This window comes from Tachypleus tridentatus, chromosome 13 (assembly GCF_004210375.1).
Source record: "Tachypleus tridentatus isolate NWPU-2018 chromosome 13, ASM421037v1, whole genome shotgun sequence".
In the NCBI taxonomy this organism is placed as follows: domain Eukaryota; kingdom Metazoa; phylum Arthropoda; class Merostomata; order Xiphosura; family Limulidae; genus Tachypleus; species Tachypleus tridentatus.
In genome coordinates, this window is record NC_134837.1 from 114092275 (window position 1) to 114116375 (window position 24101).

Below are 24101 nucleotides of genomic sequence, written 5' to 3' on the forward strand. Positions count from 1 at the left end.
TATTTAAAAGAAAACTTGTATTACATGGTTTTACTCACATGATAAAAGCTATAAACATTGTACAAATATTCTAAATTGCCATTTTAAAAAAAAAAGTAAAAGCTCTAGATACTAGAGGTAATCACATCTATTTACAAGTTATAACCAGCAGGAGACATTCAACACACTATGAGTTTACCAGCAAAGATCTAAAACTTGTCTCATTTATATTGACAAATATTTTACTCAAGTTGATTTCTGTGTTAGCTTCAATGATTTATGAACCGTATTTCTCTAGCTTTAAAATATCTTTACTGTTCTTGTGTCAACAGAAACATTTTTCCAAACATGAAGGGTTAAAACTCTCCACTTGAATCTAAGCACATTCCCCAGATGTAACATATGTTACCAGGATTTCTTGATAGTTAAAAGAATATTTGTTAAATTATTTACTGAAAAGTTTCTATAGTTTTCAAAAAAACGTACTTTACTCTGTTGTTTCAAATACTCACACAACTTCAGTAAAATAATTCCTTACAGATGTATTTTTTATGCTGAATATTTAGAAGCATGAATCATAATTCAAAAAGTGATTTGAATTATTAGGAACATGTGCTACATTGAGAGTAAGTTTAATTTTATATGTAAATATAAAATGAACATTAAATATGTGAATATTTTGATAACAAATAATTTCTCTTGGCATTTATAATTGCTCAATATCTCCACAATAACTAGCCTGAAGAAGTAAACAGGATGATTTAGATATTAAATATTATTTTTAAATACAATTTAAGGCATAACTGGCATCAGATCTTTCATGCAATACATTTGTAAGGAATCTAGAGGCAGACCTCTAGGCTTCAAGTAGAGATAACCAACAAAATATTCAATGACAGTATCAAATATTACTAGCTGATATTGCACATTTAAAGGTTTTATTTCAGTCTTTCATGAAGTCACAAAAAATGAAAAGCAGCATTTATGTTAACGTAATTTAAATATTTAACTGTACAAATTTTAACATCAAGGCCAGACTAAATTCACATACAAGTTTCTCTTAATATTATGAACTATCATGTAGTTTTTAATAAAACAGATATTTTGTCTGACTTTTGTTTTTAATCAACACTACACAATCTATACTGTTGTTGCAGATTAAAATATTCTGTACTATACTTAATTTACAAAAAATACTACAGGTCAATTCTGTGATGTCATCTATCTCCAAAAGCAAGGAAAACATCATGAACAAGCCAAACCAATGCACTGTACAAAACATTAAAATGTTGCTACAGTTAGTAAATAATAAAGAATAAAATATAAAATTCTGGTGTTTTATGGTTAAATATAATGGGTCTCAAGGACTCGAAAAAACGTGAGTGCAAGCATGAATTTTGGTGAGAGCGAGAAATGATCACAAAGTTCATGCTATTTAAAATCCATCTGATCATATATTCTAAACTTTTACTTCTGCTTTCTCAGCTACTTAATTTTTATGTTAAAAATATAAACATTTATTCTACACTTTTATTTCTTAAATTGTTTTTCACTATATTTAGTCACAAGCTTTCTTCAGATATATTCAAACCCAAAAGACCAACCACTAGATAGTATTAAATATTCAAAGCAAGAATTATTTGAAATAAAAAACCTAATTTTGGTAGGTCCAGTTTAGTACCTTGCTTACACATCCAAACTTGAATGCAGATAATATGCTCTACAAATTCACGAGATCACTCGGTTTGTTTCTGAATTAAGTGTTTTACTTTTCAAATAATTTAATAACATATAGAAACTTGTCTACCTCAACTCTTGACTTTGTTGTGAGCTGCAGTTCACCTCTTTTATCTCCTTCTTCTTTATTACTATAGTATGTGAGAGCATTAGGCTGAAGCACAAACCACAGTTCTCGCCAAATTCCTGCTTAGCTATTCTTTTCCTAAGTGACCCCTACAAGTAAAATAGCTTTTCATTAGAATACACAAAGTCAGAGTTTGAACAAGTAAATGTTTTAAATACACCTCTAAAGTATTTTACGAGTATTTTTACTATTTTTCTGTTTTTTAGTAAATATAAAACCTAAGCATAATTACCTTTTTAAGAACATCATTGACGAAAATGTCAAACACTTCCTTGGTTGCTTCAATTAAGCCTTTCACTTCAACACTTTGTGTATAACGTGATTCAAGCAATGCAATAAACACCTGAAACCTGAAAAGTGGAATCACTTCTGCTATTCCTTGAAAATCAGCAGAATCCCAATTCTGACCCAATGCATGATTAAACATCATTGCCACATGTTCCACCTCTTCTGCTGCCAATAAAACTTCTATGGGCTTTTTGGGTTCTTGATGTAGTTCCCCAAGCAAACAAAACACTCGAAAAAACTGAAAGACACAATTGTCTGGGAAAGCAACATAATCTCGTCGCAAAAATTTTTTTTTACACACAAGCCAACATACTTCCTCTATTTGATCATGATAGCGATGAAGTGCTTTATAATCTGCTAATCCATAAAGAAAGGAAAAAAGTTCTTTTTGAAGATAAAACAAAAAATCATCAAAACACAAATCCTGGGTACTCCGATGTTCTTGAAGGCCTTTTTCTACATTTTGACATCCCAACAAGGTCCCTAAACTTGCAGTGAGAACCTAAAACAAAATATTTACATTTTTGAACCACACAATTTGTTTCTTATAAGCAAATTGTATAAAAATTATTATTATGAAAAAAAATTACATAACTTCATTATGACTTGATAATGATTGTCAAGTGATATATATTTATTTCACCTTAATCACTGCCACTCTAACTAAATCATGTTTTTAAAATATTAAATCCATGTAAAACACAATTACTGCAAAAATCTACATACTTTATAAAAGACAAGTTACTTAACCACAAGTATAAAAAAGATAGTAAAGCAACTGTTAACCACTTACAAGAAGTCCTCTTTTTAACTTATCTTTTTAAAAACTGGTAATCTTTATTACAGTTAACATTGTTATCAGTTTTCATTAATCCTCTTTAAAATCTAGATTATCCCATCTTCAACCTTGATTAATCTTTATTTCTATCAAGCCCATTTTATAATCATGATTTAAAATTATTTGCTTTATATAAATACAGAATGGCAAAACAAATGAATAGAATGAGTGAAAAAAAACAAAACTGATTGACACATGACTTTATATAATTAGAACTTCCCATTCCCATACTAGCTGTGAGAAAATATACTGTTAGGTACCTCAAGTCTGTACAACAATAAAAACCAAGCCTACAAAGTCATTCAAATACTCTACTGAATTCTCTACAAAAGTCTATATACATGTATTTTACACGTTTACCAGCCAGTAGACAAGGTTGAAAGTGCAGATATAGGATTATATAACATACTGGTTCTTTACAAAAACAACAGATGTCACTAACTTTGTGATCTCTTGCAGGAAATCGTTATGTCACCAGCTTTCATGAAAGCCAATGAGATCAACTTCCTGTGTGTAGTTCCCTCCAGTTATTAATATCTGTTCAACTAAAAGCTACTATATTTAACAGTATGCTCCTACTACTTAGTTTAAAGATATAATTTTACATTATGGGTAGACTGCATAAAAAAAATTAAAAATAGCAATATCAGTTAGCTAATAAGCAACCAATATAAATATAGTTTAATGTAATGCTCATGTGGAGATTTTCTGAAGAATGATGTTCAAGAAACTGTACATTGTTTTTAGCATGTTAAAAGGAAAATACCATCATATACTGAATATAAAAATCAATTTCTAGCCTGTAAAACAAATTCCAGTATGAACTTAAACAATGTCTGCCAATAAGATTGATTTTCCTAGAATATGTGGTCCTAATTCAGCAGTAATAACAGATAAGTAACCTCTAAATGATAATAATGATTTTGAAATACAATTACAAAAATAAGTGCTTACATACAGTCTTTTCAGTACAATGGTAGAAAAACATTTATAAAAAAAAAAAAATGACATAATTGTGAAGTTAATTATAAAACACAATACTGTATTTCGACAACCATTTCTCATCCTTAAATCTTAAAAACCTCAAACATGAGTTCTTTGACAAGAAAACTAAAATCAAATGTTTCACTCCTTAAAAAAAATCTAGTAATTACACGTGTTTAATACAGTAATCAGTTATATCTTCAAGTACTTAAAGAAACACACATTTAGAACACCTGAAACCTTTTACATACCTAATAAAATCATGGAACAATATTCAACATGAATCATTTTTACTTTGAAATGATTAGTTCATAAAACCAAACCTAACTTTAGAGTTTATAATCAAAAATTAAATTTCTACTTTTATTCTTAGTATATTAAAACATAACTTTCCATGATCTCATAATTTTTCTTCTTTTTAAATCTATTTTAGAAAAACCTGCAAGGTATTCAAAACCCTGCATAATTTAGGCACTTAACAAATGTGATAAACTAATTAGTGTTTGCTATGCAAGATAATTAAGTACCACTTTTTAAATAAATTGGCAAACTTTTAAATTAACTTATGAATTGTAATATTCTCCTTTGCTTTTGTTGATGAACTCTTAAGGTAATACTTGCATACACACTATTCTCTGCACACATCATGAGATGTAGAAATATTACACCTATTACTGTTGTGTTATCTTCTCTATACTACTTTACATAATATAACTTTCTATAACTTAAGTATTTAACATTTTGGTGGAAGCCTTCTTAACTAGTAGCTCATACAACATACATAATGCGACAGGAACCCAAAAATTTATCCCCAACAAGAAACAGTAAAACAAAAACATAAATAACAAACACTTGGCCTTTCAAGGCTGTCTGTATATAACAACCCCATGGTAAATGTAAACAATTTATTTTCAGGAATGCATCTATTTCCCTAGTGTTTATGATTACTTATTCTATAAATTAATCACTCTAATAAAAATAAAATGGTTTTAACTGAAGTCTGGCCTATCTTTTTAGCTCATAAACTTTTATCCTCTCCTTCTATTGCCTTCAGAATACAACACACAATAATCAAAGGCTCTTATCCTATCAACTGCTCAGATAACTTTATAAAATTCAATAAAATCATTTCTCATCCTTTTTTTATGTAATGAAAAAAATCTTACTCCAACCATAAAACCATTCTAAGAGCTGTTTCTGTGAGCTCACTCCAATAAGTCGATATTCCATCTTAGATACAAAGATATCTAGTGATTTGTAAAGATCATTACTTCTTTTTATTGCAATCATTGCCTATGAATAAATTCCAAAATTATATTAACATTACTACTAGTAATAATGTTCCAATATTTTGAGCTATTTATCTAACACAATGTCAAACTTTTTCTCTGTAGCAATGCTACAGAGTGAATTTCCATCTGTGCTAAACATGTGCTTCAAATTATAAAAACTCAAAACGTACTACCTTGTATCTACTGTAATTAAAAGTCATTTCCCAAGTATGTGTCCAATATATCATTTAAGTTATTCTGTAAAGTCTAAAAATATTTTCAGTACAATTAGAAATACTCAGCACTTTAATATCATAAGAAAATTTTCTTATTTCAGTTACTATGACCCTATCAGTATCATTAATTTAAATAATAAAATGCAGAGGTTCAACACTGATACCCCAATGGACACCACTGGTAACTAAGATTCTCTTTGAACAGACTCCATTAATAACAACTTTGATTTCTGTCACTTGGTCACTCTACTGCAAATTAAATAGTCTTTACCTACATACATATTTCTTTAGCCAATCTTTTGTATGGTACATTATAAAATCTCTTTAAAAATTTTGATAAACCAAGTCCATCCTTTCCATCATCCAGATAACAAACAACTTTCACAAAACAGTTAAGAGATCTGGAGAAAAAAAAGATTTCCCTTTAGCGAATTCATATTCACTTTTATCAGACTAGTATTTTTCCCACTAAAGACAAGAAAAATGAACTTTTATATTTCAGGGCAAATATTATAACACCTTTTAAAACTAGAGGTAACATTATAAACTGTGCACCTTCCCTCTATTAACTGAACTATCAAAGAACAAGCCACACATATCTTAGCTTTAATCCTCTTTAAAATTTGAAAAATCACTGTTTGGTTTAGATACCTTATTTCTAATCACTGTCTTTTTACTTATGAAGAGACTAATGTCTAGATGTTTATGTTAATTTCAGTATTTCCCAAATAATGCTCAGGATATGTAATACTTTTATCATATTCTTGTAAAGGTAGATGAGAAAAAAAAACCTTTAAAGCTCAACCAAGTTATATTCCCCCCTAAACATTGCCATCAGCATTTTACCCTGTCAATTTAAATTTATGACATTTTTCTTTGATTTCCTCCTTTATATTCATAGTTATTTAAATGGATTTTATGTTCTATGTTATCCTTTCAGAAATAAGTACCTTGAATTAAAGCAATTTATTCATTGTTGGCAAGTATAAAAATTGGGATACACATGTTCTTCACATATGTGCTATACATATTAAGCCTTACTACTGTGGTAACTGTCCAATATTGAGGAAAACTTTTTAATAAATGAGAACTCTCCACAAATGTTCTCCTACTTTAACTCTCTGTAACTGCATCCTTACTAATTATTCATAATAAATCTAAAATGGCATCCATTTTGACCATTTAAAATTCCTTCCAGAAACTCTCCTCTTTCATTACTTGGCTCCATACAATCCCAATCAGGAAAATAAAAATTGAGCACCCACAGTCATTGCATCAGTATCATTATCAGTAATAAAAATGATCTCATTATATGATTTAAACAAGTAAATTAGGTTCACATTTTGTTGCCAAAAATATTTGAAAGTATAATCTCACAGGTGTAGCTTATATTAAAAGCTCATGACGGACTACTTTTAAAAAAATACACATGACCTAGATGAACCAAGACTTCTTCTACTATCTAATTGTTTTCAAGATCCTATGACATGAAAGAACAACCCAGAGGAACAAGTTTTTAGTTTTCTAATTTACAAATTCAACATTAAAGCACAACTACTAAGTTGAGTTTAAATATTTTTCAGTTAAATGATCCTATATGTCTTCAAAAAAAAATATAACAAACAGTACTGTACTATGAATTTCTTAAAACCTATAACTGTATCAAGCTAAGTTTTATTTTAACTGTTACAAAGCTTGATTTCTCTGAACAAAGCATACTTTTAAGCCCAAGGGTTGTCAGTGTCATCTATAAATTACATCCATCACTTATTTCACTTGAAATATCAAATGCAATGATTCTGAAGGAATGTAATAGAAGGTAAATGCTGATTTTCAGACTTAGACATGAACCCAGGATTCCAAGCATAAGAACGTTAATTGGCTAGTTTACCATTTGAGCCATTGAAACGAAAGCAAATACAGTTTTTTTACTCTCCACTCCAAATTATCTGGTAATTTTGTTTGGAGACTTAATGTATTAGAAAAGAAGCACCATTGTTCAAATATAACATTGACATACATTGTAGAACACACAAAAAGATGCATTATTATGTTTCAAAACCTTAATCAAAGATATGCAAAAATTGAAAAATAAATACATCCTACTAATTGGTTAATTAAGAACAAAATTTTCTCTTTGCTAGTTAATAATGTTTTAATATTTATAAAAATTAATTATATGGCATCAAACTGTGCAGTTAATCCTAAAAATATCTGATAAATTTAAGATTATTAGTTTGCACATAAGACCATCACAACACTTTACTACACTTTTACATGACGGGTATTAACTTTAAATGCCTTCATAAAGCAGACACCTAAAATGTAATAAACATTTAAGAAACTTATTTCACTTCTGAGAAAGATTTCATACATTTTCAAGGCACAAGTTGCATTATATCAACAGTCAATCATCCACTTACTAGTTGACATAATATTTACTATATAAACAAACTGTTTACACTTTTTTTATTTCCTTTCAAATTAGTTTATCGTTAAACATGAAGTGCATATAATACACAGGAGTTAGATACCTGTCAGCTGGGAACAATCTTTTGAATACTAAATATCTTACAGTCCAAAAATTTAAATATTGATGTGCTAAAATAAAAGTAATGATAATAGTGAATAATAATAATAACAATAACTTCATAAAATGCAAGACCAATTATATATATATATATATATCAATTATCATATATTAAATTTTATCAAGATCTGTAAGCACATATTTATGTACTGTTTGGTATTCAGTATTTCAAACACATACATGACCTACAATGGATAAGAATGAAGTTTGATATTTGTTTTTCCAGTATCAGTTTCACTTGGGTCATTTCAGCAAGCTTAAAGACAAACCAGTCTTGTAATTTATTATTATTCATTCTCTAAATCAAGAGAGAGGTGATCACAGCTTATCAATATTCAAATTTTTGGACTGCTGGGTATTTAGTATTAGAAAACTTATTCCTGGCTGCCAAGCATCTAGCCACTGTGTATATAATAAATACCTACATCACAGTAATACTATCTTCAATTAAGAGCTTACATATGTGCACTTGACAAAAAAGGTACAGGAAATTCAATATAAGTAATTAAGGTGCAACTGTATCACTATGCTTAATAACAAGATGCACGTGTGAATATTACAACTGCTGAACCAAAAACTTACAAACATTCTATTTGTAGGATTGATAAATCAACTTGTCAAGCTAAATTTATTATATGATAATTATGTAACAAACACATTGTGAAACTTGACTCTTGTGCTGTAAAATACGTTATTTGGTTCTCAAGTCCAGTGGATTATCCAAGACTCTGGATTTTCCATTCCATTCATAATAACATTCATAGCAATACTTTCCAGAACAGCCATCTCGTGGCAATTATATTTATTAGTATTAATTTATTAGATTTATTGATAACAGATACATTATTTATTTAACTAAGTAATAGTAATATTAGTAACCATATAATTAGGTGACTCGTCTTATTTTCTCTCTCACATTTGTACTTCCAGTACTAGAGACCTGCCAGTGCTCTTACTACTAATACTATGCCATGGTCAGTTAGTTGGTTCAAAGAAGCTTTTCAAAACTTATTTTATTATAAGATATTAAAGTCTGAAATAAATATCTAAGTACAATTCACCTTGAGTCGTGATTTCATAACTCTTCCATTTCTGTGATCATCTAAAGCATCAAATGCATGCCAAACTGCGTTGCTTATATCTTTAGCGAAAGCGGCCATGTTTCAATTTCATATTGGTGAATAGAAAACCTGATATTGAATGAAATTTTAGTTTCAATATTTCTTTAACAATAACGTATTCCAGAAAAAATTAAGATACTGTCACCTTCAAGTAACACTGATATGAAATTTTGGATAAAAAAATTCTATGAATCGTGTTAGTTCAAAAACGATTGGTATAGTTCATAGAAGTCTTAACTGGTCACCACACCCAAACAACTGCCTAGAAAATAAAAATCGTAATCATGTGATTAGTCATCAGAGGTTGACTGGGTGTTGGGCTGTTTAATACATACATGGTGAGAACCAGCACGTAATAAATTAACAACTAATTTAGACTAACTGAGAATTTCTAAGTACAGAGGTTGGTTTGGCATGTGATCTAACATGTTTTTTCATTAGCTTTATAGAACCAGTTTTTATGTGTAATATCGTAAACGTCCTGGTGGAAATTATGGCAAAGCAAAAATATGAAGCACATGAAACTATAGAATGGACAGGCAACTGCCTATTGTGGAGACATAAGTGTAGAGGACGTTTCATCATGAATATTCTGCCTAAACAATCTATCAAAGAATATAAAGCATATATTTTGTATGTGTCTTAATTCTAACAAATACAAGATATAAATTATTAATGGTTTGAACTTTGTTGCTAGTGTCACCGATTAGTCCCAGTGATTATTTTTGGTGATACTACATTTACATTTCAGATTTAATAATAATTTTAGCACTCATATTCTCAAAGTACACACCATTATTTTTTAACTTACCATGTAAATTAATAATTTATTGAATTACATGTAATAAAAACAGTTTTAACGTGGTGAAAAGTCCCAGATGTTAATTAATTTAACTGACACCATTCTGTTGATGTAATGCGTTTTATCATTAGGCTGGTTCTTTTGGATTATTTGGTGAAAGTATGCGACGTTCAGTCCACATAATAATAAAAACTAGTTTATTTATTTATTAATGTTTGTTATAGAATTATTCACTTGTTGTAGACATGAATGCACAAACAATGTTTGAACAGGTATTCCGAAACTAGCGGCAAGTATTTCTAACTCACAAATAAGCATGCAAACATTCCTCGCTAATCTATCAAATAATTGAATTCTCTCATTAACTGTTCATTACTTCACTGATTCGTGTATTTACAAATAATGAGCCCTTGTTTCTTCTTAGTCCATGGAATTTCTAGATGATTAAGTCACCATCATCATTAACTCTCTCTAGCAAAAGTATTTTAAAAATATAGCTCACTACACAATTATCAGCAAAAAATATATTTACTTTCCATACGGAGAATGTGTTTTATCATTTTTTTAAGCTAATGGATTATATTGTTGTAAGCTATATGTTCATTTAAAAAAAGATTGTTTGTTGGAGAGCGCATGACGCTTAGATCAATTAAGTTCACAAAAGCAGTTTTATAGACTATTGATGATGAGAAACCCACTTGAAATAACAATGTTAGCCTGAAGATGACCTGTTTGTTTGTTTGTTTTTTTTGAATTTCGCACAAAGCTGTTTGTTTGTTTGTTTGTGAATTTCGCACAAAGCTACTCGAGGGCTATCTGTGCTAGCCGTCCCTAATTTAGCAGTGTAAGACTAGGGGGAAGGCAGCTAGTCATCACCACCCACCGCCAACTCTTGGGCTACTCTTTTACCAACGAATAGTGGGATCGACCGTCACATTATAACGCCCCCACGGCTGAAAGGGCAAGCATGTTTGGCGCGACCGAGACGCGAACCCGCGACCCTCAGATTACGAGTCGCACGCCTTAACACGCTTGGCCATGCCGGGCCCAAAGATGACCTAGGAAGGTCGAAACGTTGTTCTCTGCTTATCAATAAAAGTGTTAATACCCATACCAGCCGTTCTCAGATACAATTCTATACATGTACGTATGCTAGAAGGGGAGGGATAAAAGTGGTTAGGCCGAACTCGCTATTTTGTGATGTAAAAAAATTATATGGATTTAGTTATAACCTAGTTGCTTATGATATTTAACGTTGGTTTTCTACACTCTAGAACAAGCCCCAGATACTGGTTAACTGCATAAAAGGCATCGTAAGTTATTCATAGGATTGCTATAACAAGTATTCAAAAAATAATACTTGCTACCATAAAAAGTGCACAAATAAGATAAGAAATATTAGCTGAGTTAATTTTAAAACGATTTTAAGTCTATAGTTACATTGGCATTGTGATCCGTATAGTTAAATAAAACAGTTTAATTCGTTTTAAAGTCAATCTAATTTGTATTACTTTAGTTGGGCCATGCAATTTGTTGGATATGCTCGCCCTTTCAGCCGTGGAGACTTACAATGTGATGGTCAATCCCATTATTTCTTTGTAAAATAATAGCCCAAAAAATGATGGCGAGAAGTGGTGACTAGTTGCCTTCCCTTTAACTGCTAAATTAGGGATAGCTATCACAGATAACCCTTATATATCTTTATGTGAACTTCCAAAACAAACTGAACCAAAACCTTATTTAATTGTATGAGTACTTCTTATTGCACCGTTTATTTTGTTTTAGATACTTCTTATAGTAATTCTACAAATAACTAACATTCCCTATTTCTGTTAATGATGAGAAAAAAAAAAAAACCTTTAAAGGTCAACCAAGTTATATTCCCCCCCCTAAACTTTGCCATCAGCATTTTACCCTGTCAATTTAACTTTTATACGAATTAAAATTACAATCACAAATTTATAATGTGTAATCCTTACTTTGGCTTACAGATATGTGCATAAAGCTGCCACTAGGGGAGAAAATTTATAAATAGAGAAAAATTACTCTTCTAACTTTTCTACATTTAACAATTGATGTAACACAATATTTGAGTGAAATTCGTGGTTTAATAGATATATTAGTCACTTTTATACCCCCAAAGCACTTCAAACAAAATATTATTCTCACTTTATACACCAACAGACACTGAAGAAATTAAATATACTATTCTCACTGGTTATACGAGCGAAAATTCGCAAACGAAGGTAATTTATTAAAATAATGTGCTACATGTCTTCTATTCCTTCAGGCCTAGCATGGCCAGGTGGTTAAGGCACTCGACTAGCAATCCGCGAGTTCGAATCTGCGTCGCGCCAAACATGTTCACCCTGTCAGCCGAGGGGGGGGTTATAATGTAACAGTTAATCCCACTATTCATTGGTAAAAGAGTAGTCCATGAGTTGGCGGTGGGTAGTGATGACTAGCTGCCTTCCCTCTAGTCTTATACTGCTAAATTAGGGACGGCTAGTGCAGATATCCCTCGAATAGCTTTGTGCAAATTTAAACCCATCCACTCCTTTAAGTTTAAAAGTAGAGAATATTATAAAAATTTTCTCTATAATCTCTCTATATCATTGCTCAAGCAGGTTTGTGAGCTTTCTCCAGGGACTAATTTGGTCCAGTTAAGATTTGGAACTTTTTTGCATGATTCTATTACAAGAATAACAACTTGCTGAAACAGTCTCGGTCTTGTCGATGAATCAGACATTAGTTGTGGATGAACTCGCCTGAAATCTTCACTACCATGTGGACAACTTATTTAACAGGCACCAGCCTCTGTTTTCGTGTATCCGAAACTCAAGGTGTTTTTTTTTACGTGTTATACTATTTGTCAGCGACTTTTTCATTTACAGAAATGCATCTTTTGTCATACCTATTCTTCCTTTTATTTTATGGTTACGTTTACTATGTGATGTTATCCAGCTTTTCAAAAAGTTGAATTAATTGATATACATTATCTACTTTTACAATGCATACAGGGATTATTTTGTTCTCTGCAATTACCATGCATTCTGTTTTCCTACAGTTTATACTTAAAGTTATTTCTCACTTTCATCAACAACTTTATCTAAAATGTTTTGCAGCTTTTCTTCTGAATCACCTGTTAAAACTGTGTCATCAGCGTAATGTAAGTTGATCAAATTTTGTGCACCAATGATCAACTCTGGTAAATCATCAGCCACTCTCAGAATCTTCTCTTCGTGTAACTTAAATGAGTCGAATGAAAAGAAACAGCTTTGTCTCGCGCATCTCTTAATTTGGATGAAATTATTTATTTTGTGTTACCAGTGCTGTAGTTTGATCCCAGTAGAGGTTCTTTTTTTTTAAACTTTCAAGTCTTTACCTCCGATGTTAAGTTATTCCAGCATTTTAATTAACTCCACATGCTTGAATTTATCAAAAGCTTTGGTGTAATCAATCAAACACGAGGAAAGACCCTTCATTATTTTTATTTTCCTCTCCAAAAGCATTTGTATCATGAAGATAACATCTTCAATAAAATCACATTTTAACTTTTGTAATCTCCGATCATATTCTACTTCTAGCTCTCATCAAGACCTGTAATAGAACCTTTGTCAAATGGTTCAATGATTTTCACATCCAATGACTCCAAATCTTTTGATTTACTAGGATTTTTAGGTATTTTGCCACTTTCATGGATGCCTTTGATAATAGTGTTAACTTTTCTACACCAAATTCTTCTAAATATTTTATATAGCCACTGCAATTTCATCTGGTACTGTAGTTTTATTGGTTTTCATTCAGTTGATAGCTGTTTGTACTTCTGATTTTAGAACTGTTAATCCATCAACGTTTTTTTCATAATAGTTGACTTTTCTTCACGAATGTTGTAAAATAAGTATTCAATATACTATGTCCATTTTATAAATAGCTGTTCCAGAACAACAAAACCATTCTAAGCTTTTACACATCCAGTAGCAATGTGTCCTCGTTTACCTGTGGCGTCTTTGGTATTCCTATACATTGATATAGCATTTTTATATTTTTATTTTTCTATATTATTTTTAATTAAGCAATTTTCCTTTTCTTCAACTAGATTAATATTCCTTTCTAAAGCTTCCTACACTTTCCTGTATTACGGGTTTTCACCTTTCTTTCTTTCGAAGTTTTAACATGTATTTCAGTAGCCTGGCAGGGACAACAGATGACAGTATGATTTGAAGTAGTTGGTAAGTCAGAAACCCAGAGAAATTAGGGGAAGTTGGAATTTCTCAGTACTTGGGATACAGGTCCTATGGATAATGTAATGTATTGGTATATGTAAAGTATGTAGAAATACTATCTACCAATGCCTGAAACAACGGTTTATTGTCTCAACTACAAGCTATGATCCTCATTAACATATGAATGTTTGACCAATTACAAGTCATCTATACTTACGCTTGAATCTGGACTTTCAGTCTTTAAGGTAAAGTTTGGCTAATACAGTTTTTCTCCTTGACTAGCCAGTTGCGTTTTTCTTGCCTTATCCTAGTTTCAGTGTTTCAGAAGCCTTTTCCTTTCTACTTTTATGATGCATTCTTCATTATCTTTTGAAGCCTACGAGTTCCTTCAAGATGTCCTCTGTTCAGTGAGGGTACTGATAATATGCTAAACCTTAAATTTCCAGGCCACAACTGCCATTTACTGTAGCCAAGCCAATGGATGAACCAGAGATAGAGAAACTCAACACATTGACCATCACGCTGTTGCTTAGGTTTCCAGGGGCTATATAACCCCAATCAACTGTAGAAACCCCTACTGAAGGACATTTGCTGCTTCATTTTCTTTTGAAGAACTTAGCCTACAAGTGGCCCATCAGCTCTCGGTATTATTTCAATTTATACCAAAGAGAGTGTCGAGGTGAAGAAGAAGATCCCATCATTCAGATGTATCATATAAAGAATGAACTATAATTACCTAGAAATGTTCCTATATGAGTTCACATCTCTGGTAGGAGTAGTACATTTCTAAGCATAAGAAAACCTTTTCAGAGAAGCAGAATGAGATTCTTGTGTTTCTACTATGGCCACCACAACATCTGATGGCAGACAAACCAGCTAGCTCCTTCTCTATTATCTCCATGCTAGGAGTGAATGAGGATGCCTCTACTTCATTCGCAGGTCAGACTACTTTCTAGACAATTGAGCAATCACTGAGGCCCAACTAAAAGCATCAGTGCCAGGAGCAGACACAGAGAATGGTGATGTGAAATATCCAGTCAAATCAACTAAAGTATTTACAAACTGGACCATATTAAAACAAATAATAATGCTCAAAAGACATTGAAAGAGATGGCCATCAAGTGGATGAAATATCGGGGTATCTAGAATAGAAAAGAGGATCAGCTGTGGGAAGAATGTAACACTTTCAACACATTTGGAAAGAATGTCACTTGTAGGCCAGGATGATTTAGATCTAATATTTTTTCAGCTTTAATTAATGGTTTTCTTACCTGGCATTTACCTATTTAAAGAATTTAGTTCTTCTGTCTTAATGTTTTTATCAATATGAAGATTTGTTTCGTGTATGTATGTAATTTTAAAAGATTTTTTTATTTGATGTTGTCATATAATAACAAGCACAAAGTTACACAAAAGGCAATCTGTGTTCTGCCCACTACAGGTATCAAAACCCAGTTTTTAGCTGTATAAGTCTGCAGACATACCACTGTGCCATTAGGGAGAGAAAGGTGTATATTATATTAGTTTTAGGCTTGAAATGATTTAATTATTTCTATAGATTATTGAATTTGTAAAGTTTTAAAATATTTTCATGATTTCTATTTTATTATATATCATCTCATTCTATGTCTCATGGGATTTTTTTTCTCATTAAATATTAAATCGCTGTTCAAAGTCGTTTCTATTATTATAAAGCATGAGTATGTTGTTCTTTAAAGATGTCCCCTGGTGAAACAGTGATCTTGGATTTAGGGTGCTAAAATCAGGGCTTCGGTTCTCCTCAGTGGTCAAAGCAGATAGCCCAGTGTGGCTTTGGCAAGAGAAATCACGAACGCCTATTAAGAGGCAGATAACTAGTGTTTGTGAGGTTATATATTTTAGTCTTTTGCTTAAGTGTACAATCAGTGCTCACTAGTAGCATTGTAAATGCCATTTTTGCTAATCTCTATTGAATTTGTTGTAAATTATGTATTATAAACACTGGAGGAGACCATTCCTATTTTTGCTGTAGTTTCACTGAAATAATGTGTATCACATATAAATCAAAATCTGAAACATTTATTTACAGAGTATATTATGTGTGGAAATATTATAACAGATAAGTATCTCAATACCATTGGTAAGGGTATTAAAACTTTTATTAAAATAAAGTAGAGAACAACGGACTGTCTGTGCTGTTTTCACTAGAAGTATCGAAACCAGTTTTTATTTTACTGGTGTAAGTCCTCGATTTTATTGCTGAGCTACTGGGAGACGAGATCATACAATAAGTTTTGTTTAATTAATACATAGTATAGGTTATCAAAACGTGAATGAAAACCAGACTCTTTTTAGCTCATTTTCGCAAAGAGCTTGACATATTAAAGGGAAAAGGTAATTTATATTAAAGTTTATGTTTACACACATTTTAAGTTGAAACTCAATTAATATTGAGATTATCATATTTTCTTTGTTGAAAAAATGTTGTTTAAATGGGTGTGCAGATTGCTGAACAGCATTTTGTGTTGTATATCTTTTGTATATGTGTATATATATTGTACTGTTTAAGGGCTTTCTTTACATATTTTTGTATTATTTGTCACAAGCAAGGGCGTAGATCCTGGGGGGATGGGGATACATCCCCACCCTTCATTTTAGGTGGGGGTATGGTGCATACAATCATCCCTCCTACAGTTTGGTCTGTTGAATTGTTTTATTGCATCACAGGCCTACAAATTGTGTGTTTGTTCTTGTGATTCTCGTGTTCTTGCCAATCGAATTATATAATTAGACCTAGATGTAGGCTTTTTTCAGTAGCCAAAATATACATCTTCGTGTATATACAGCGTGCTTCTAAGCTTTTCGATCTAAGCCAGTGGTTCCCAAACTGGGGGTAAATTACCCCCTGGGGGTAATTTAACAATTTATCGGGGGTAATGGAGGGGTGACAGAAAAAAAAGTTAAAATTCTGAAAATCAAGAAAACATTGAGGTAGCTGGTATTAGGATTAATGTTAACTTAGTCTTAGTATGTAAAGTTGTAAATTAAACCTATTTTAAGTATGTAATAAAGTTAAACCAAATAACAATAAACATCAAAAACTAATATACAGTAGTAGAAAAGAAAAAAAATATGTATCTAAGTGTGTGGTAACCTAAAAGTATTTTGACAAGTATGCTTCAGAACACAAGTCACTCAGTAACCCTGATGACTCATCGACGTGTCCAGTACGCGTCACTCACTGCCTGAGGTTGCCTCTATTTCACACTGTCAGTTTCTATGTGAGCATCAGCCGAGGTAGACAAAACCTGGTATGTATGTGTACTGCCCTGTGCAGTATAGTTAGTATTTACCTAATATTACATCATTCCTATGCTGAATAAGCTCTTTTAATGCTATCTAGAATGCCATGAAAAATAAATAATAAGTTCACATTGTTCACACTTTTTTATGCAGTTTTTCTTTTCTGCAGATTAAACAATAAAATGTCTAAAAGCGCACCTACTCTGACGCCTTTCTTCGCTATGGCTTTGTGAATTTACCTTCTGGTGGAGAGGATCGGCCACAATGTGTAGTATGTCACAAAGTGTTGACAAATGAAAGCCTCAAGCCATCAAAACTCTCAGCTCACCTCCAGAAGTGCCATCCAAATCTTCAAAATGAGGATCAGGCTTATGTTCAGCGCTGTGCTCTAGCACTGAAGAATATCCAGTTCGGTTCATCTGGAATTCAAGCCCAAAAGCTTCAAGCTGCGGTCGAAGCATCTTACTTTGTTGCATATAAAGTTGCCGAACAACAAAAATGCCACACCATTGCAGAGAATCTGATTATGCCTTGTGCATACGAGATGGTAAGCAAGGTATGTGGAGAGGATCAAGCGAGTGTCATATCTCTATCAAACAACACAATCCGCCGACGAGTCGATAACATGGCATCAGATATTCTGTCCCAAGTTACAACAGAGATCAAGGAAAGCTCATATAGCAAATTTTCCTTGCAATTTGATGAATCGTGTGACGTAGCCAGTTGTGCTGTTCTCCTTGGGTTCGTTCGTTACGTCCACCAGGACAAGATCAAAGAAGAGTTCCTATTATGCGAAAATCTGCTGACAATCACGAAGGGAGAAGATATCTTCAATATCATCAACAGTTTCTTTACCACGAATGGATTGGATTGGAACAGCGTTCAACAGGTAGGGGAGAGATGTTTATATAAAGTCTAGATTAGCATAAATACAATGAATTACATGGCATATAGTCATATAGTTTTATTTATTGTACAAGTAGCTGTAGTGTAGCTAATATTTTATACATAATTCACAAAAAAGTATCGTGCCTGTCGTACCAAAATACTAAAGTACCAAAATAAATTAAATTAAATTAAAACTATATAATTATAACGCAAAAGATAAAAAAGAATGACTAACTGACGCAATCTATAATAATTTTTTCTTTTTTAATCTAGGTCTCCGTCGTTGGAGCACCGTTGATGATGGGTCGTAATCGTGGATTACGGGGCCTCATACAAGCTGTGAATCCAGAAATTTCTGTAGATCATTGCATCATTCATCGGTACTCTCTTGGATCAAAAAGCCTGCCTGGTAATCTGAAATTAGTGTTTGAAGATGTGTTGAAAATCGTCAATTTCATCAAGTCCAGGGATGTGAATTCGCGCATATTCAGGGAGCTGTGCAAGGAAATGGGAGAGCAGTATCAAGTTTTGCTCTACCACACCGATGTTCGCTGGTTGTCACGAGGCAAGGTTGTACGTCGAGTCATTGAGCCCCGAACGGCTCTTCAGGAATTTCTGAAACAAGAAGAATCTCCTTTTGCTACCAAGTTCACTGATAAGGAGTGGCTTGCTCGACTTTGTTACTTGGCTGACATATTTGCGGAGCTGAACAGTGATACTCTGCAACTCCAGGGCCAAAACACGACTGTCATTGATGCCCATCACACTGTGACCGCATTTCTGGGAAAACTGAGACTCTGGATTCGACGCTTGGAGAAAGGAGTGATCACTCAGTTTCCCACTCTAGACCAGTTTGTTGAGGAGAATAGTTATGATACCGGATCACTTTTACAGACCATCAACAAAGAGATGAGCGACCATTTGAAGGGGCTTGAAATAAGCATGCAGCACTAATTTCCAGAGAGTGACCTAAAAACAGCCAGTCTACAGTGGATCATTCATCCCTTTTCTGTACCTGATGAGGCCATTCATGATGATGATTTCCCTGCAAAGGAGGAGTGGATCACAATGCGAGCAAATGAAGCCTTGAAAGTCAAATTACAAAACCAAAATGCAGATTCCTTTTGGGATTTCACAACTAGCTGACTCGCCAACTCTGTCCAAGAGAGCCTTGAAGTTGTTGGTATCATTCTCAACAACGTATCTGTGCGAGAAGGGGTTCTCAACCGTGCTGGGGATGAAAACAAAAAAGAGGACTCGCTTGAATGTTGCAAACGATGCCAGGCTGGCACTGTCAACCACAAAGCCAAGAATTCCTAAACTAGCTTCAAGTATGCAACTCCATCCATCCCACTGATGTTCTTGACATCTTTGGCAATATTCATTAGAAATGCACAATGATCAAATACAATAATTAAAAGTGTAATTCAGTGTAAATAAATTATATAAATAAATTGTAAATAAATAAAGTGCAATATATCTCTAGTTTAATTTAGCCATATATATTAATGTTGAAAACATTTTGTGAAAGGGGTAACATGTTTAATGTGGCATGTTAAATTGGGTAACAAGCTGAAAAAGTTTGGGAACCACTGATCTAAGCGATAGTTCGTAAGTATCAGTCTGTAGGCCTAAGTTATACAAGCAAGTATCGTGGCAATATGATTACTCTGTGACTGCACGTTTACAGCTTTCACGTTCACGTAATCAGAGATTACTAATTTTCAAATTGAACAGTCCACATAAGTAGTTGCAAAAATCATCCCCCCCTATCGGGTGTAAAAAATCTACGCCCCTGGTCACAAATTATGTCACTGTGCTATTTTGATCAATCTATAAAGGTTTTTTCTGTTTAAATTGTTACCTTATTAAGTGAAATATATATATTTTTTTACATTTTTATATAATTTCAAAGGTTTGTTTTGAATTTCGTGCAAAACTACTCGAGGACTATCTGCGCTAGCCGTCCCTAAGAGAAGGTCGCTAATCATCACCACCTACCTCCAACTTTTGGGCTATTCTTTTGACAACGAATAGTGGGATTAGCCGTAACATTGTATCGCCCTTATAGCTGAAAGGGCTAGCATATTTGGCGTGACATGGATTCGAACCCGTGACCCTCGGATTACGAGTCGAGTGTCTTAACCACCTGGTCATACTTCCAAAAGTTACTCCTTTATTTAATTATATACACATATATTATATTAACTCGTGATTCAAGGTCTTTTATATGTGATTTCTTTCCAATAAAACTTTATAGTTTATTTGTTAGTTTCCGTACCAATTCAGTTGATTTGATTGGTCCTTTAACAACTATGAAATACGAAATAAACCTTAATCAGTTTTTCTTAGTTATTGACATGAATAGTTAAATGGATATACATATCGATAGATTACAAATGTTAATTAAATCACAGGTCTAGTAAGAAGGTAACTGTCCAGTACGTTACATAAATATTCACATTGTTCTCTAATTGAAATATCATTAAGGATGTTGTATATTTTTATTACGTGTCTAATCGCTTTATTCTCTCAACTTGTAGACAAAAACCAATAGACGTGAATTTATTTAATTTCATATTAACTCCGTAATAATCTTGTACAAATATCCTATTATAAAGCAGACCTATTTGATACTTACATGATATTCAGTTAATCAGAGAATACCAAAATTCTCCTTATGCTAGCACTGGATATGGACTATTTCTATGCTGTACAATTTTCATTGTTGCATCAGTGCAACACACTGAGACTAGTGTTGTCCTTCTTCTCTTTACTTGTTTGTCTCACAATAGGTTTGTATTGTACGTTTATGGAAAAATACACTGCTAAAATTTAGTATGTGATTCCCTGCAGTGGACAAAGCAGAGATAGCTTATTGTATAGTTATGTGCTAAAATAAACAAATAAGCAAACTTTATTTTATTTCTAAACTCCATCAACTACAAGTTGACAGTGGTTTCCAAGGTCTCAAATGAGTAACGTAAATGAACTGATTTCCATAGGAAATGTTTGATCTAGGAATGGTATAACATGAAATCCAAGTGTACTCACACATTGTGAGCAACATGTAACTGGATGTTTGAGTCATAAGTCATTTATTCACCACTGAACACGACTTTGAAGCTTTTTTAATGAAAAGTGTTACGCCCTACGTCTTTCTCTTTTTCTTATAATTTTCATGATATTCATCTAACAAAAATTTCTCTGTTGTAGGATTTCTGTGTCGTTCACCTAATACTTTCTCCATTTGAAGGAACTTATCATGTTAACATAGTGCTTTCATTTTATATAAATCATTTATACTTCTTGTGAAATCTATATAATGCTCACTTGACACTTTATCTTTTCTGGAATTTATATAATACTCACTTGACACTTTTATCTTTTCTGGAAACTGTATAATACTCACTTGACACTTTTATCTTTTCTGAAATCTATATAATGCTCACTTGAAACTTTATCTTTTCTGGAACCTATATAATGCTCACTTGATACTTTTATTTTTTCTGGAAACTGTATAATACTCACTTGACACTTTATCTTTTCTGGAAACTGCATAATACTCACTTGACACTTTTATCTTTTCTGGAATCTATATAATGCTCACTTGATGCTATTTCTTCTGAGGGTTCTCTACGATATTCTCTTAATATTTTACTCTATTTCTAACATACACAGTTACGACAGAAAGTGTTCGTACCCCTGCGTCCCGAGTAGTTTTTCTTCATAACTTAAAAAGTATCATGATTAGGATAATGATAGTAGAGTATATTATAAATATTATACTAACACCTATCTACATAAATTTTGATGTAAATTGAACGACAAATAAACTGTTTATAAACAAATAACCAAACATAGGAGGGGCAGAAAGTGTTCGTGCGTCTACTTTAATGGTCAGTTTTGTTGCCTTTCAGGTGAATTACTTGGCGCAATCTCTCCTCATAGCCCCCATGATCGTTTGACAGTACTCGACTGGTATTTTTTTCCATTCTTCTTTACAGAAGGCCTCCAACTCTTGCAAGTTTTTCGGATGACGCTGACGCACCCTGGTCTTCAACTCACGCCAAACGTTTTCAATTGGATTGAGATCGGGTGACTGCGATGGCCACTCCAGAACGCTTATATGGTTCCTCTGCAACCAGGATTGCACATATTTCCATGTGTGTTTAGGGTCATTGTTGTGCTGGAAGATCCAACGACGCCCAAGCCGCAAGTTCCGAGCATCATTCTTGATATAAGTGCCTAATATATCAACGTACTCTTCTTTTTTTCATGATTCCGTTGTCGCGGTAAAGGCTGCCTGCACCAGAAGAGCTAAAGGAACCCCATAGAATGATCGAGCCACCTCCGTGTTTAACTGTAGGGACGGTGTTATTTGGAAGATTACGTTCCCCCTTCTTACGAAAAATATAGCGAACATCATTGTGACCGAAAAGCTCGATTTAGTCTCGTCTAATCAAAGAATACTCTTCCAATAGGTAAAGGGTTTATCTACATACATGTTTTCTTGCATAACTCAATCGTGCTTCTAAATGAACAGGCTTTAAATATGGAGTTATACGAGGACGGCATGCTTTGAACCCAGAAAAGCGTAACATGTTCGTAACTGTAGAGGTGCTTACTTCAACCCCAGTTACCCTTACCAGTTTCTATATGTCATTACGTGTTAAACGAGGGTTCCTAATAACTTCTCTGAGAACCTTCCTCTTGGTTCTCTCTGGAATTTTGGTTGGGCGTCCGGAACGAGGGAGGTTAGCAGTTGATTCTGTAAGCTTAAACTTGGCAATTATGCTTTGAACAGTAGATTTCGGCACATTAAGTTGTGTAGCAATACCGGAAAGAGACACACGAGACTTGTATTTTACAATAATTCGGTTTTTTAAATCACTGGACAGTTGTTTCCTGTTCGCCATGATGACCAAGCAGATAATGACGGATACGGCGCTAACTTGCCGGAAGTACATTTTTTGCTGGCTAAATTCCAATAATTATAAACCCAGTGTCTAGTTCTGGAATGTAGTTTATTCGCCAAACTAAACAAAATTGTTACGGGAATATCAGTTCTTTCACACGTTTTGAACTGTACGAACACTTTCTGCTCCTCCTATTTTTGGTTATTTGTTTATAAACAGTTTATTTGTCGTTTAATTTACATAATAATATATGTAAATGTGTCTTAGTATAATATTTATAATATATTGTACTTCTATTAGCCTACTCGTGATACTTTTTTAAGCAGGAGTTCGAACATTTTCTGTCGTAACTGTATACAGTGGAACCTTTTGCAATAGAAACCATGCTGTAAATCTATTTTTTAGATACACTGTCATCATATAGAACACAAGTAAACGTTTTTTGTGGTTTTTTTTATGATAAACTGTTTAGGCAGGGTTTTCATGATGAAACTTTGTAGAATGGACGGCAACTGCCTGTTGTGGAGATAGAGTGTAGAAACGTTGTCCTCTATACCAGTATCTCTACAACGTCCATTCTACAAAGTTTAATCACAAATAAACGTTGTTCCAACATTGTTTTAATAAAGCACACTTAACTATCTATACTACATTACCACTTTAGTGGGGGTCTATTATAATAATATAAATTTTTGTAATAATTTATTTGCATAAGTATTTATTATTATTATATTTATAATTATCATAATTTATTTGTAATAATTTATTATTTAATGTATTTTTAGCATGAAAAAGTGAAGAGCACCGAGTTTC

General features: G+C 32.8%; 1 protein-coding gene across 2 annotated transcripts in view; it reads right to left on the reverse strand.

The window, feature by feature from the left end:
• The window catches only part of LOC143240953 (uncharacterized), a 19829-nt gene extending 10196 nt beyond the window's left edge, over positions 1-9633 (reverse strand). The window contains exons 1-3 of one of the 2 annotated variants that reach the window (XR_013022064.1): positions 9112-9624; positions 2076-2633; positions 1787-1932 (exon numbers count right to left, since the gene is read on the reverse strand). The gene's annotated coding sequence lies outside the window, so the exon portion shown is untranslated. Of the gene's footprint in view, positions 1-1786; positions 1933-2075; positions 2634-9111 lie in introns of both variants that reach the window. The other variant, XM_076484269.1, reaches the window with a different exon arrangement.
• Between the last annotated feature and the right edge of the window lie 14468 nt (positions 9634-24101).